Source organism: Scyliorhinus canicula, chromosome 9 (genome assembly GCF_902713615.1).
Source record: "Scyliorhinus canicula chromosome 9, sScyCan1.1, whole genome shotgun sequence".
Classification (NCBI taxonomy): Eukaryota; Metazoa; Chordata; class Chondrichthyes; order Carcharhiniformes; family Scyliorhinidae; genus Scyliorhinus; species Scyliorhinus canicula.
Window position 1 is genome coordinate 95,250,212 of NC_052154.1, and position 16,329 is coordinate 95,266,540.

The 16,329-nt window shown below is 48.4% G+C and overlaps 2 protein-coding genes across 4 annotated transcripts in view; both read right to left on the minus strand.

Moving 5' to 3' along the window:
* Nucleotides 1-6,208, minus strand: part of LOC119971546 (zinc finger E-box-binding homeobox 1-like) — a 703,616-nt gene extending 697,408 nt beyond the window's left edge. For 2 of the 3 annotated variants that reach the window (XM_038807213.1, XM_038807212.1), the window contains exon 1: nt 5,997-6,203. The gene's annotated coding sequence lies outside the window, so the exon portion shown is untranslated. Of the gene's footprint in view, nt 1-5,996 lie in introns of all 3 variants that reach the window. The other variant, XM_038807210.1, reaches the window with a different exon arrangement.
* Nucleotides 1-16,329, minus strand: part of LOC119970915 (zinc finger protein 271-like) — a 128,786-nt gene that overhangs the window by 11,768 nt on the left and 100,689 nt on the right. The gene's annotated exons all lie outside the window — the stretch shown is intronic.

Below are 16,329 nucleotides of genomic sequence, written 5' to 3' on the forward strand. Positions count from 1 at the left end.
ACCCTCTGTGTGAAAAGATTGCCCCTCTGGACCCTTTTGTATCTCTTACCGTAAACCTATGCCCTCTAGTTTTAGGCTCCCCCAGCTTTGGGAAAGGATTTAGATTTAGAACAGTACAGCACAGAACACGCCCTTTGGCCCTCGATGTTGTGCCGAGCAATGATCACCCTACTCAAGTCAACGTATCCACCCTATACCAGTAACCCAACAACCCACCAACCCCCCCCCCCCCCCCCCCCCCAATTAACCTTATTATTTTTTAGGACCCTACGGGCAATTTAGCCTGGCCAACCCACCTAACCCGCACATCTTTGGACTGTGGGAGGAAACCGGAGCACCCGGAGGAAACCCAGGCACACACGGGGAGGACGTGCAGACTCCGCACAGACAGTGACCCAGCCGGGAATCGAACCTGGGACCCTGGAGCTGTGAAGCATTTATGCTAACCACCATGCTACCGTGCTGCCTCAGGATGTTGACTATTTACCTGATCTTTGCCCCTCAGAGGGGAACCTCCAGGTGGTGGTGTTCTCAGATACCTGCTGCCCTTATCCTTTTAGATGGTAGGGGTCCTGAGTTTGGAAAGTGCTGCCTAAGGAGACTTGGTGAGTTACTGCAGTGCACCTTGGAGATGGTACACGTCTGCCACTGTGCGTCGGTGGTGGAGGGAGTAAATGTTTGTGGAAAGGGAGCAATCAAGTGGGCTGCTTTGTCCTGGATGGTGTTGAGCTTCTCGAGTGTTGTTGGAGCTGCACTCATCCAGGCAAGTGGAGAGTATACCATCACAGTCCTGACTTGTGCCTTGTAGATGACAGACAGGCTTGGGGAGTCAGGTGAGTTATTCCCAACCTCTGCCCTACTCTTGCAGCCACAGTATTAATGTGGCTAGTCCAGTTCAGTTTCTGGACAATGGTAACCCACAGGATGTTGATATTGGGGGATTGAGTGAAGGTAATGCGATTGAATGTCAAGGGGATATAGTTTGATTCCCTCTTTTTGGAGATAGTCATTGCCTGGACTTGTGTGGTGCGAATTTTACTTGCCACTTGTCAGCCCAACTCTGGATATTTTCCAGGTCTTACTGCATTTGCACATGGACTGCTTCAGTGTCTTAGGAGTCGTGAATGGTGCTGAACATTGTGCAGTCATCCGCAAACATCCCCACTTCTGACCTTGTGTTGGAAGGAAGATCATTGATGAATCAGCTGAAGATGGCTGGGCCGAGTTCCCTGAGGAACTCCTGCAGTGAATTCTCGGGACTGAGATAACTGACCTCCAACAACTGCAACTGTCTTCCTTTTGACAGGTATGACTCCAACCAGCAGAGTTTTCCGCCGGATTCCCATTGTCTGTAGTTTTGCCAGGTCTCCCTGATGCCACACTTGTCAAGAGCAGTCACTCTCACTTCACCTCTGGAGTTCATCTCTTTTGTCCATGTTTGAACCAAGGCTCTAATGAGGTCAGGAGCTGAGTGACCCTGGCAGAACCCAAACTGAGCATCAGTGAGCAGGTTATTGTTAATTAAGTTCCACTTGATAGTGCTGTTGATGATTCAGAGTAGACTGATGGAGCGGTAATTGGCTGGGTTGGATTTATCCTGTTTTTTATGTAAAGGAGAGCTGTGCAATTTCCCACATTGCTGGGTAGATGCCAGTGTTGTAGCTGGACATATAACATAGAACATTACAGCGCCGTACGCTGTACTGGTGAAGTGATGAAGGAGCAGTAATCCGAAAGCTTGTGATTTCAAATAAACCTATTGGACTTTAACCTGGTGTTGAGAGACTTCTTACTGAGCCCACCCCAGTCCAGCACCGGCATCTCCACATCGTGGTTTCCTGATATCACATGGAGTGAAGAAAATTAGCTTGAGACTGATATCTGTGATGCTGGGGACCTCTGGAGGAGACCAAAATGGATCATGGCATTTCTGGCTGAAGATTATTGTGAATACTTCAGCATTTATGTGCAGGGCTCCTCCATCAATGAAGATGGGGATATTTGTGGAGCCTCCTCCTCCAGCAAGTTGGTTAATTGTCCAACACGATTTACAACTGGATGTGGCAGGATTGCACAGCTTAGATCTGATCATTTGCTTGTGAAATTGTTCAGTTCTGTCTGTGACTTGCTGCTATGCTGTTTGGCATGCAGTCCTGTGTTGTCGTGTCACCAGATTGACACCTCCTTTTTCGGAATGCCTGTCGCTGCTCCTGGCATGCTCTCCTGCCCTCTTCATTGAACCGGGGTGATGCCTCGTTTGGTGGAATGGTAAAGTCTGGGATATGCCAGGCCATGAGGTTACAGATTGTGGTTGAATACAATTCTGCTGTTGCTGATGGCCCACAGTGCCTCATGGATGCCTAGTTCTGAATTGCTAGGTCTGTTCCAAATTGATCCCATTTAGCACGATAGCAGTGCCACACAACACGATGGAGGATATCCTCAATGTGAAGACAGATCTTCGTCTCGACAAGGACTGTGCAGTGGTCACTCCCAACTGTCATGGACAGATGCATCTCCGTCAGGCAGATTGGTGAGGATGAGGTTGAGTATCTTTTTTTCTTGTTGGTTCTCTCACCATCTGTTACAGACCCAGTCTAGCAGTTATATCCTTTAGGCCCTGGCCAGCTCAGTCTGTGATGGTACTACCGAGCCACTCTTGGAGATGGACATTGAAGTCCCCCACCCAGAGTACATTCTGTGCCCTTGCCACCCTCAGTGCTCCTTCCAACTGGTGTTCAACATGGAGGAATCTGATTCATCAACTGATGGTGGAGGTATGTGGTAATCAGCAGGAGGTTTCCTTGCCCATGCTTGACCTCAAGCTTCATGGAGTCGGAGACAATATTGTGGACTCCCAGGCCAACTCCCTCCTACTGTATACCACTGTGCCCCCACTTCTGCTGGGTCTGTCTCAGACAGAATATAACCAGGGATGGTAATAGTGGTATCTGGGGCGTTATCTATGAGGTATGATTCAGTGAGTATGACTATATCAGACTGTTAGCTCACAGTCTGTGAGACAGCTCTCCCAATTTTAGCACATGCCTCCAGATGTTAGTAAGGAGGACTTTGCAGGGTCGACAGGGCTGGATTTCACATTGTCGTTAGAGACTGTTCCACAGTGAGTGTCAGTCTGCTCTTACCCTGTGTGGGGATCAGATACAAGTCCTTTCTTTCTCCTCCTTGACTGTCACACCCTCTGTTTCCAGCAGGGACACTGGATAGTGACCAGGAGCAGACAACATGGCTACTTTCTTTCCTCAGCCCAGATCCCCATCTTCCCAGGCACCGTGAGGACAATGGAAAAGACAGTCTGACGGACTGTAAAACATGCTTTCAATTCACGTTGAGCTTATGTCGTGCTGGTGAAGACCAGTTTGTGGTGATATGCATCACTGTAGATACACAAGGGGTCAATGTAAATACACTACGACTAAGTAACCACTAGAGGGAGCACCAGAGATGTCATGACACACAGACATACAGCCAATGGGTCATTACAACAGGACACAACCCAATAGGTAATCAGGACACCCAAAGGTGTCATTATCACAAGGGGGCACTTCACAACCCATATAAAAGGTCAGGGCACACATGCTCTGCCTCTTTCCACAGGCAGATATCTATGGATCAGCAGCATCATACCCAGTACGTGGCAGCCTCCACAATGGAAGCAACGGAAGACTCCACAGTGCAGTCCATGCATGAACAAGACCATGAAGGATAATCCACCTTATATGAGCAACCAGCAGCAGACGATGCAAGTCTACCACGCTCATGTGAAAAACCAAAAGACTGACAGTTTACCCAGCTCATCTAACCAACCAGGAGACACTGAATGTCTACCCACTGTATGAGACAAGTGACAAAGGCATCACAATTCCCATACAAGATGTGCAACATCATAGCGACACTGATCTCAGCTAGTATGTACAGAGGCATTCGACAATCCATGTGAAACTACTCGTGAATCCAGTGAGATCTCATCAATTGAAACCTCACCCACTCGAGCCACTCCACAAGAAAATGAAATCTTGAACATTTTGACTCCAGACAAGGAGCATCAAGAAACCAAAAGTGATTCAAGTGAACCTGAAATGACTCCTAAAGAGGACCATCAAGAAACTAAAGATGATTCAGGTGAACCAGGAATGACTCCAGACAGGGAGCATCGACAAGCCAAAGATGATTCTAGTGAACCGGACATGACTCCAGACAGGGAGCGTCGAGGAATCAGAGACGGTGTCGCTCAATGAAACAGCAGATGCCACAAAGGACACTGACACAAGTAACTTTGTGAAGGACTCGGATTCTCCACTCGGAATGGTCATTGAGAGCACCAAACACAACAACAAAACCTACAAAAACAACAAAGTCAACAACAAGAAGCGTACCAAAGGCACCTACGTCAAAAATGAGCACCTACGTCAACAATGAGCACGACAAAAACAACAACAATGGAACAACAACTGGTACGACATGGTGCAACTCTGCAAATGCGGGACACTGTTACAGCACAGATCGAGACAATAGCAAGTGTGCAGACAGACCATGGCATGACAACGCATCTTACAAATTCACGTTTGCTCCATTACAAACAAGCAGACCAGTTTTCAAGGCAGCTGACATACGGCATCAATATCACAAACACAGACACCTGTCCAGGTCAGACATGAACGATGACATCAAGAATCGCTACCACAAGCATAAAAAAAAAGAGTCCACATCAGACAACGAGGTGATTTGACGATTTGAACACCTCCTGATGACTTCTTGGTTCCTTAAGCACAGGAACACTGATGGCGTTCACAAGGAAATGACAACATCAACATCGACACTTCACTAACGAAACAATTCATGAACTTTGGACTCAAATATTATTTGGTATTGTGTAATCATCACTGTCATCATGACTTGTACATGTCATCACTTATCTATCTATTTTGTTCAATTTTCTTTGATCAAGTACAGAAAATATGTAAGACGAAAAAAGGGGGGCTGGTTTAGCTCACTGGGCTAAATCGCTGGCTTTTATAGCAGACCAAGCAGGCCAGCAGCACGGTTCAATTCCCGTACCAGCCTCCCTGGACAGGCACTGGAATGTGGCGACTAGGGGCTTTTCACAGTAACTTCATTGAAGCCAACGCGTGACAATAAGCAATTTTCATTTCAAGGGGGGATGTGGTGATATGCATCACTGTAGATACACAAGGGGTTCATGTAAATACACTACGACTAAGCAACCACTAGAGGGAGCACCAGAGATGTCATGACACACAGACATACAGCCAATGGGTCATTAGAGCAGGACACAACCAATGGGTAATCAGGACACCCAGAGGTAGCATTCCCACAAGGGGGCACTTCACAACTCATATAAAAGGACAGGGCACACATGCTCTGCTTCTTTCCACAGACAGACATCTATAGAGTGATACAGGGTTGATCAGCAACATCACACCCAGCACGTGGCTTTGATCAGCTGGAAACAATGGACTTAGTTACGACAGCTAGATTAGCAGAGAGTCAAACTCATTTAAGAACTGTGTTAATAGTTCAATAAACGTTGAACTCATTTCATAGTCTGGAGCTTCCTTTTCTCAAAGCATATATCAAGGAAGCAGCTTATGCTACACGATGCAGCATAGCACAACAGTTTTACCTTTCGAGAAATGTGTTTAATAGAAAACTCAGGAGAAATTTTAATTTTCCCCTTGTTTTTCCAAATTTATTTGAAGAAACATTCTGGGCAGGAAGTGCTGGAAGCTGAGGTAAACATTACTCCAGTGTAGCTGATTAAAGGGTTCTGGTTTATCCTGGGAATTAGATACACTGCACTCACTCAGGCTGCAAATCCCAAATTCAACTCGCAGCACTGGGCAAAAGTATCAAATCCAAGCCCAGGCTTTTGGGAAAGGCCGAGGCCTTCAGGTAAAATCTTTAAAGAATTTGAATAAATGTGTCTCTGCCTCTCCCAGATAATTACACCTCACCTTCTCATATTCAGTAATGACCCATCAACAAAACTCAGCCTGTAAATCAGAAGGGAAATGCTTCCAATAAAAACCCTCAATATCCAACACAGCCAATCAGTCAGCTCAGCATAAAGCAGCGAGTAAACAGGTCTCTGAGCTGCATCTTCTCACACAGCATTAGGGGCATTTCCACACCTGATTGCCCACAGAATAGTCAGACTGCCTGAACATTAGTGTGGATATTGTGCAATGTAATTATTCTAAATTCTGCTCCTTCACTCACCACCTCCTGACTTGGTTTTGAGTCCCTACAGGATGTGAAGCAGCTGTGAAAGAGGAAGAGGAGAGAATGGGCAGAGTGGGTGGACTCTCTCTGATTGACGTCTTTCACAGCCAATCCTTGTCACACACCTCACATCGGTATAGTTTCTCCCCAGTGTGGATCCACTGCTGTCCCAGAAGGTTTGAAGACTTCGGGAGAGCTTGATGGTGAATCTCAAACTTGAAATGTTCCTCCGTCTGATGAACCAGCACATTTGTCGAGTTTGTAAAGGCTTTGTCATAGCAGCATAGAATCCCAACATTGCCAATGGAGGCCATTCAGCCCATCGAGTCTGCACCGACCCGCTGGAACAGCACCTGGCCGAGTCCCACTGCCTCGCTCTATCCTTGTAAACCCATCCAACGTGCACAGCTTTGGACATTAAGGGACAATTTAACATGACCAATCTAACTAACCTGCACATCTTTGGACTGTGGGAGGAAACCGGAGCACCTGGAAACCCATGCAGACATGGCAAATGTACAACCTTCACACAGATAGTCACCCAAGGCTGGAATTGAACCTGGGTCCCTGGCGCTGTGAAGCAGCAGTTCTAACTTCGATGCCACCATGCCGCCCTAAACCTCAACCATTTACAGTTTCACTCCTGTCTGAATGTGCCAGTTACTCACCTCTGGCGATTCTGCAATGCACTCACACTCAAACAGCATCAAACAAGGGTGAATGAGGTGGTGTTAGAACATAGAACATAGAACATTACAGCGCACTACGGGCCCTTCGGCCCTCGATGTTGCGCCGACCTGTGAAACCATCTGAAGCCTGCCTGCAACAGTAGTAGACTCGCCAACTTTAAAGGCATTTAAGTGGTCACTGGATAGACATATGGATGAAAATGGAATAGTGTAGGTCTTACACTATTCCATTTTCATCCATATGTCTATCCAGTGACCACTTAAATGCCTTTAAAGTTGGCGAGTCTACTACTGTTGCAGGCAGGGCGTTCCACACCCCTACTACTCTCTGAGTAAAGAAACTGCCTCTGAAATCTGTCCTATATGTACCACCCCTCAATTTAAAGCTATTTCCCCTCGTGTTGGTCATCACCATCCGAGGAAAAAGACTCATTGTCCACCCTATCTAACCCTCTGACTATCTTATATGTCTCCATTAAGTCACCTCTCAGCCTTCTCCTCTCTAACGAAAACAACCTCAAGTCCCTGGCAATACCAGGCAACATCCTAGTAAATGTCCTCTGAACTCTTTCCAAAGCTTCCACATCCTTCCTATAATGTGGTGACCAGAACTGCACGCAGTACCCCAGGAGCGGCCGCACCAGAGTTATGTACAGCTTCAGCATGACCTTGTGGCTCCGAAACTCAATCCCCCTACTGATAAAGGCTAGCACACCATATGCCTTCTTAACAGCCCGATTAACCTGGGTGGCAACTTTCAGGGATTTATGTACCTGGATGCCGAGATCTCTCTGTTCATCTACACTACCAAGAATCTTGCCATCAGCCCAGTACTCTGCATTCCTGTTACTCCTTCCAAAGTGAACCACCTCACACTTTTCCGCATTAAACTCCATCTGCCACCTCTCATCCCAGCTCTGCAGCTTATCTATGTCCCTCTGTATCCTATAACATCCTTCAGCACTATCCACAACTCCACCGACCTTCGTGTCATCTGCAAATTTACTAACCCATCCTTCTACACCCTCTTCCAGGTCATTTATAAAAATGACAAACAGCAGTGGCCCCAAAACCACGGTACACCACTGGTAACTGAACTCCAGGATGAACATTTGCCATCAACCACCACCCTCTGTCTTCTTTCAGCTAGCCAATTACTGATCCAAACCGCTAAATCACCTTCAATCCCATACTTCCTTATTTTCTGAAACAGCCTACCGTGGGGAACCTTATCAAACGCCTTACTGAAATCCATATACACCACATCAACCGCTTTACCCTCATCCACCTGTTTGGTCACCTTCTCAAAAAACTCAATAAGGTTTGTGAGGCATGACCTACCCTTCACAAAACCGTGTTGACTATCGCTAATCAACTTGTTCTTTTCAAGATGATTATAAACCCTATCTCTTATAACCTTTTCCAACATTTTACCCACAACCGAAGTAAGGCTCGCAGGTCTATAATTACCAGGGTTGTCTCTACTCCCCTTCTTGAATAAGGGGACAACATTTGCTGTCCTCCAGTCTTCCGGCACTATTCCTGTCGACAAAGACGACATAAAGATCAAGGACAAAGGCTCTGCAATCTTCTCCTCTGCTTCCCAGAGAATCCTAGGATAAATCCCATCTGGCCCAGGGGACTTATCTATTTTTACACTTTCCAAAATTGCTAACACCTCCTCCTTGTGAACCTCAATCCCATCTAGCCTGGTCGACTGTACCTGAGTATTCTCCTCGACAGCATTGTCTTTCTCCAGTGTAAACACTGACGAAAAATATCCATTTAACGCTTCCCCTATCTCTTCTGATTCCACACACACCTTTCCACTACTATCCTTGATTGGCCCTAATATTACTCTCACCATTCTTTTGTTCCTGATATACCTATAGAAAGCCTTAGGGTTTTCCTTGATCCTATCCGCCAACAACTTTTCGTGTCCCCTCCTCGCTCTTCTTAACTCTCCCTTTAGGTCCTTCCTGGCTAACTTGTAACTCTCAAGTGCCCTAACTGAGCCTTCATGTCTCATCCTCATCCTCATCCTAGACTTCTTCTTCCTCTTGACAAGTGCTTCAACTTCCTTAGTAAACCACGGTTCCCTTGCTCGGCAACTTCCTCCCTGCCTGACAGGCACATACTTATCAAGGACACGCAGTAGCTGTTCGTTGAAAAAGCTCCACATTTCGATTGTACCCATCCCCTGCAGTTTCCTTCCCCATCCTATACATCCTAAATTTTGCCGAATAGCATCATAATTGCCTTTCCTCCAGCTATAATTCTTGCCTTGCGGTATATACCTATCCCTGCCCATCGCTAAAGTAAACATAACCGAATTGTGATCACTATCACTAAAGTGCTCACCTACACTTAAATCTAACACCTGGCCGGGTTCATTACCCACTACCAAATCCAATGTGGCATCGCCCCTTGTTGGCCTGTCTACATACTGTGTCAGAAAACCCTCCTGCACACACTGCACAAAAACTGACCCATCTATAGTACTTGAACTATAGTATTTCCAGTCAATATTTGGAAAGTTAAAGTCCCCCAAAACAACTACCCTGTTACTCTCGCTCCTATCGAGAATCATCTTTGCAATCCTTTCCTCTACATCTCTGGAACTATTCGGAGGTCTATAGACAACTCCCAACAGGGTGACCTCTCCTCTCCTGTTTCTAACCTCGGCCGATACTACCTCAGTAGATGAGTCCTCAAACGTCCTTTCTACCGCCGTAATACTTTCCTTGATTAACAATGCCACACTCCCCCCTCTTTTACCATCTTCTCTGTTCTTACAGAAACATCTAAATCCTGGAACCTGCAACAACCATTCCTGTCCCTGCTCTACCCATGTCTCCAAAATCGCCACAACATCAAGATCCCAGGTACCAACCCATGCTGCAAGCTCACCCACCTTATTCCGGATGCTCCTGGCGTTGAAGTAGACACACTTCAAACCAGCGCCTTGCTTGCCGGTGCCCTCTTTCGAACTTTTAACCCTATTCCTGACCTCACTACTCTCAACATCCTGTACACTGGGACTACAATTTAGGTCCCTATCCCCCTTCTGAATTAGTTTAAACTCCGCCGAACAAACGTTCATTGAGTGTTGCACTGCGTTCATAGAGTGTGAAAACATTTGTCACACTTTAATGGTTTCTCTGCCATGTAGCTATCGTTCTGGTAACACTTGTAGAATAGATTCACCTTGTCCGTTCGGAGATCTTAAGAGGCTGTGGAACCGTATGCACACACCTCACACTTCAGGGCGGGATTCTCTGTTGGCTGATGCTGATATTTCAAAACACGATTGGGTGGAGAATAGGTTCTGACGCCAAAATTATGGTGGGCGCCGCTTTGACGTCAAATCGCAATTCTCCGTCACCTCGACAGTGGCATATACAGTAAATACCATTTGTATGCAATTAGCAGGCCCGACCCTGTATTTTCCGGGGCCTCTGTGATTCGCTGCCTCTGAGGGGCCATGTTCCCGACTGCCCGGTTCACTTAGAGTCATAGATGTTTACAGGATGGAAACAGGCCCTTCGGCCCAGCTTGTCCATGCTGCCCAGTTTCTATCAATAATAATATTATTGTAATATTAGGGCCTATCAATCCGGGGTCACTAGTCCCACTTGCCTGCATTTGGCCCATATCCCTCTATACCCACCCTGCCCCTGTAACTGTCTAACTGTTCTGAAATGAAAAAAATTGTACCCCCCTCTTCCACTGCCTCTGGCAGCTCATTCCAGATGCTCGCCACCCTCTGTGTGAAAACATTTCCACTCTGGTCTCTCTTGTATCTCTCTCCTCTCATCTTAATCCTATGCCCTCTAGTTCTAGACTCCTCTACCTCTGGGAAAAGATATTGACTATCTACCTTATCTAGGCCCCTCATTATTTTATAGACCTCTAGAAGATCACCCCTCAGCCTCCTACGCTCCAAGGAAAAAGGTCCCAGCCTATCCAGCCTCTCCTTATAGCTCAGACCATCAAGTCCTGGTAGAATCCTCGTAAATCTTGTGCTCTTAAAAATCATGAAACTGGAGTCATGGCTGATGAGGCAGGGAGAGGAGATAGTACACAGAGGCGCTACTGAGGACTGCCGAGCTGGACACTGGCCGGGCTGGCTGGGGTGAGGGGGCCCTGCCAGGACCAGAGGGGTGTGGGGAGGTGGTGACGGGGAAACAGGCCGAGTGGCTGGAATGACCTCTCCCCACTGGACTAGAGCAGAGTCCAGGCAAGGCAGCCATCTTGCTGCACACCCCACTGACCACCCACCTTAGCCCCAGGTTTTGCAGAGTGACACTAGCCGTATGGGTGCCCCCACCCTCAGCCATATCCCACCCCCAACCAGCCACCACCCACTGGCGGGGCATCAGACTGCCCACACAAAGTAGCCCTACAGGGTGCCGAGCGGGGGCCGTCGAATGTATCGCTGGCAAGGGCAGTGCCAGCCGATGGTACCCCTGGCATCATAGACAGGCGCCAGTGCCAGAGGCCCCCGCGGTGCCGGCCCGCAATGCCAACTAGGGCCACCATGTAGCCCGGTGGACATGGTTGGGCACGGGGGGTATGCACCATGCTAACATGTCGATCTTTCACCCCCTGCAGACCATCCTGACCATATCCTGCTCATGTCAAGATGTATCTAGACAGATACATGAATGGGCAGGGAGCAGAGGGATACAGATCCTTAGAATATAGGCAACAGTTTTAGATAGAGGATCTGGATGGCACAGGCTTGGAGAGCCGAAGGGCCTGTTCCTGTGCTGTAATTTTTCTTTCTTCTTCTTTCTTTGTTCTATCCCTCTATTCCCATCGTATTCATGTGTTTGTCAAGGTGCCCCTTAAACATCACTATCGTTCCTGCTTCCACCACATCCTCCGGAAGTGAGTTCCAGGCACACACTACCCTCTAACCACATCCCTCGGACATCTCCTCTAAACTTTCTTCTCGCACTTTAACCAAATCCCCTAGTAATTGACTCTTCCATCCTGGAAAAAAGCTTCTGACTATCCACTCTCTCCATGCCCCTCATAATTTTGTAGACCTCTATCAGGTTGCCCCTCAACCTCCGTCATTCCAGTGAGAACAAACAGAGTTTATACAACCTCTCATAGCTAATACCTTCCATACACCTCCCCATAGCTGTGTGCCGACCAGAATTGAACATTATATTCCAAGTGTGGCCTAACTAAGGTTCTATACAGCTGTAGCATAACTTGCCAATCTTCATACTCAATGCCCCGTCCGATGAAGGCAAGCATGCTGTATGCCTTCTTGAATATCTTCTCCAGCTGCGTTGCCACTTTAAGGAACCTGTGGACCTGTGAACTCAGATCCCTCTGCCTATCAATACTCTTCAGGGTTCAGCCATTTACAGTATATTTCCCACCTGTATTCTACCCTTCCAAAATGCATTACCTCACATTTGTCCAGATTTGACCTCACATTTGTCCCTGGCTCAGTTTCTGCAACTCCAGAATCAATGGGACCACCCTTTCCAGAGGTTCGAGACCCGTCTAGACGGCAGATAATCCTTGTGGTCGGGCTGCCCTCCGACCGTGTTTCTCCTGAGGGGTTCTTACCTCCACCTGATGTACCGCTGCACATGTGTAGTACGCACCAGATAGTGCCCCAGTAGCCTCTTCAACTCAAATGCCCAACCGAGGTGAGTGACTCTGGAATGATGGAGGGTATTGGAAACAACTGTGAACGGAAAGTCGGTGTCGCCCCAGGACTGGTGCTCTGGGGTTTTGCGGGCTGCCGTCTAGGGACTTGCGTCGCTGAACGCTCCAACCTCATCACTCAACATGTCGTGGGGTTGTGAAAGGTCGGGGAGGGCACCAAAACAGTCCACCTCCTCTCCAGGTGATCCTGAAAGACACAAGACATGACTCATGGTTGGTGGAGGGGTGGTGTGGAGGTAGTGGGGTGCTGGGATGGGGTGGTGTGGAGGTAGTGGGGTGCTGGGATGGGGTGGTGTGGAGGTAGTGGGATGCTGGGATGGGGTGGTGTGGAGGTAGTGGGGTGCTGGGATGGGGTGGTGTGGAGGTAGTGGAGTGCTGGGATGGGGTGGTGTGGAGGTAGTGGGGTGCTGGGATGGGGTGGTGTGGAGGTAGTGGGGTGCTGGGATGGGGTGATGTGGAGGTAGTGGGATGCTGGGATGGGGTGGTGTGGAGGTAGTGGGGTGCTGGGATGGGGTGGTGTGGAGGTAGTGGGGTGCTGGGATGGGGTGGTGTGGAGGTAGTGGGGTGCTGGGATGGGGTGGTGTGGAGGTAGTGGGGTGCTGGGATGGGGTGGTGTGGAGGTAGTGGGGTGCTGGGATGGGGTGGTGTGGAGGTAGTGGGGTGCTGGGATGGGGTGGTGTGGAGGTAGTGGGGTGCTGGGATGGGGTGGTGTGGAGGTAGTGGGGTGCTGGGATGGGGTGGTGTGGAGGTAGTGGGGTGCTGAGATGGGGTGGTGTGGAGGTAGTGGGGTGCTGGGATGGGGTGGTGTGGAGGTAGTGGGGTGCTGGGATGGGGTGGTGTGGAGGTAGTGGGGTGCTGGGATGGGGTGGTGTGGAGGTAGTGGGGTGCTGGGATGGGGTGGTGTGGAGGTAGTGGGGTGCTGGGATGGGGTGGTGTGGAGGTAGTGGGGTGCTGGGATGGGGTGGTGTGGAGGTAGTGGGGTGCTGGGATGGGGTGGTGTGGAGGTAGTGGGGTGCTGGGATGGGGTGGTGTGGAGGTAGTGGGGTGCTGGGATGGGGTGGTGTGGAGGTAGTGGGGTGCTGGGATGGGGTGGTGTGGAGGTAGTGGGGTGCTGGGATGGGGTGGTGTGGAGGTAGTGGGGTGCTGGGATGGGGTGGTGTGGAGGTAGTGGGGTGCTGGGATGGGGTGGTGTGGAGGTAGTGGGGTGCTGGGATGGGGTGGTGTGGAGGTAGTGGGATGCTGGGATGGGGTGGTGTGGAGGTAGTGGGATGCTGGGATGGGGTGGTGTGGAGGTGCTGGGATACTGAGCAGTGGGGTGGGGGGGGGCTGGTATCTGGTCGCTCCTGTGCACGGCTACTAATGAGACCCCTCACGAACGTATGTTTGGCTTCCCTAGGAAGTCCACCTCCGGGGTCTCGCTCCCAACCTGGCTGACAGTTCCTAGGACCATCCTCCTCCGGAAGCATGCGAGTCATAAATCAGATCCCCTTGTCGAAAAAGTCCTCTTCCTCCATGCAAACCCACAGTACGCCTACGTGGCACAACATGACGGGCGAAAGGACACAGTCTCCCTCCGGGACCTAGCACCCGCTGGTTCCCCATCTACAACCACCACCACCCCTGACCTGGTACCGTCCCCTCCCCCTCTGGTTGCCTCCCCCGCCTCTGCGCCGTTCACCCTCCCACCAGCGACCCTCACCGCAGCCCCCACCCCAGCAGCATCCATCCCCTCACCGGATCCACTACTGGGTGAAGGAGAGGACAACACGCTCCCGGAGTCCAGGTACCCACATCGATGCCCACACCACAACCAGGACTGAGGCGATCATGGCGGAGGGTCAAAGCCCCCGACAGACTCAACCTGTAACGTTGTTACAGGGTGTGAATGTGGTAAATACCACTGGTCACACACTACGTGTATTACGGTACTGCCACTGTCCTCCCAGCAGGCTCTGTATAAAAGTGTATGCTCTCCTGCGCTGCTTCCATTCTGGTTCCAGCTGCAGGAGGCTCAACATCTAGTGCAATAAAGCCTCAATAGTTTCACCATTTCATCTCGTGTTCATTGATGGTACATCCAGTGGCGGACTGGCCAGGGTGTCAGCTTGCCCGATGGCAAGTGGGCCCCTGATGAAGTGGGCCCCCTATATCAAATAAAAATGCAATAAAGAAACAAACACAGACAACTGTTTTAGTAATAAAAAGGAATAAGAAAAAAAAGAGAACCGGACACAAATAAGCAGTGCATGAAAAGGAACGAAGCAGGGGAGGTAGTGGAAGGATGTCAAATAGGGGGGCCCGGGTCGGGCATAATTAAGGAAATTCCATGTTTTCAGCAAGAGTGTGTGAATTTAAAGATAAAATTACAATTCGTGAATTGAGATGGTCGGCAACTTCAAAGGATATCAAGCAGTAGTCTTGGTTCAGCCGGTACATCGGTCCGGGGCCCAGAGAGCCAAGAAGGGGCCCGTGAATCTCTGAAGGGCCCTTAAAAATTATAATTAATTAGATAAATAAATCTCCAACTTCTTTCCTGAGATTTGTTTTCTAACTTAATAAAATATAATTGTTTTTAAAAAGAGCAATACTAAATAAAAATGCAATAAAGAAACAAACAAATAATCACTCAGTGTATGAAGGAACGAAGCAGTGTTAAACGGATGTGAAAAGGAGTGGGGGGGGGGGGTGGGGGCTGGTTCACCCGGGTCAGACATAGTTGGAAATCCACGTTTTCAGCAAGAGTGTGTGAATTTAAAGATAAAGTTACAGTTCGTGATTTGAGATGGTCGGCAACTTGAAAGGATATCAAGCAGTACATAGGGTCGTGAGGTCACCGAAAAGGAGAAGCGGTACCTTTGACCGTGAATCATGAGGTCAAAGATATTGAAGTGATAAGCCATGATCGGTAAAAGCAAAGGGTTGCGACTTGTAACACTACACTGGTATCAAACTGGACATGTTAACTTTGGTCGTGGGACCATTCTTAATGTCTTACTATAGTCGGACCAAACTTCTAAGTTTCAACAGTTGTCTCAGTTGCTTGCTGGTGTGAACACTGGACAGTGGATTGTCTCCTCTTCTGAAGCTGCATAGGCCACAGTAGTATTGACTAATGAACATAGCCTATTGAAATGTAAATAAGTTATTTTATATTTTTTTATCAAGTAGGGGTTTATCTGGCGTTCCTTCAAGTTATTCTTGCAATCGTCAATATTCATTTTTCCCAATGTGGGCTATTTTTAATTAAGTTTTTATTTCAGGAATATTACCCCTACCAGCATGGAAAAGAAAAAGCATAAATCTGGGTCACTAAAACGCAAAGAACAAAAAGAAGCAGAAAGGAAGGAATCAGCCAAGCGATGCAGGCCTATTACAGAGTTTATAATACCACAAGCACAATCCACATCAATATACAGTTCTGCAACAAATAATCAAGAAGCAAGAAACAATGCTCATGGTGATGATGCAATGACATGCGAGTTACAAGAACAGAGAAGAGCTACTTTGAATGTAGAGACAAATACAAGTGCATCCATTACTAATCAACCCAGGCCCAATATTTCTTCTGGCTTCCTTGTTCCGGTATCTGTACTGCCTGTAGTTACAACATCTGAACACATAGCTTCAACTAGTGACAGGGAATCAGCTATTCCTTCAAGCATAAATGACTTGGTTTCTGAAG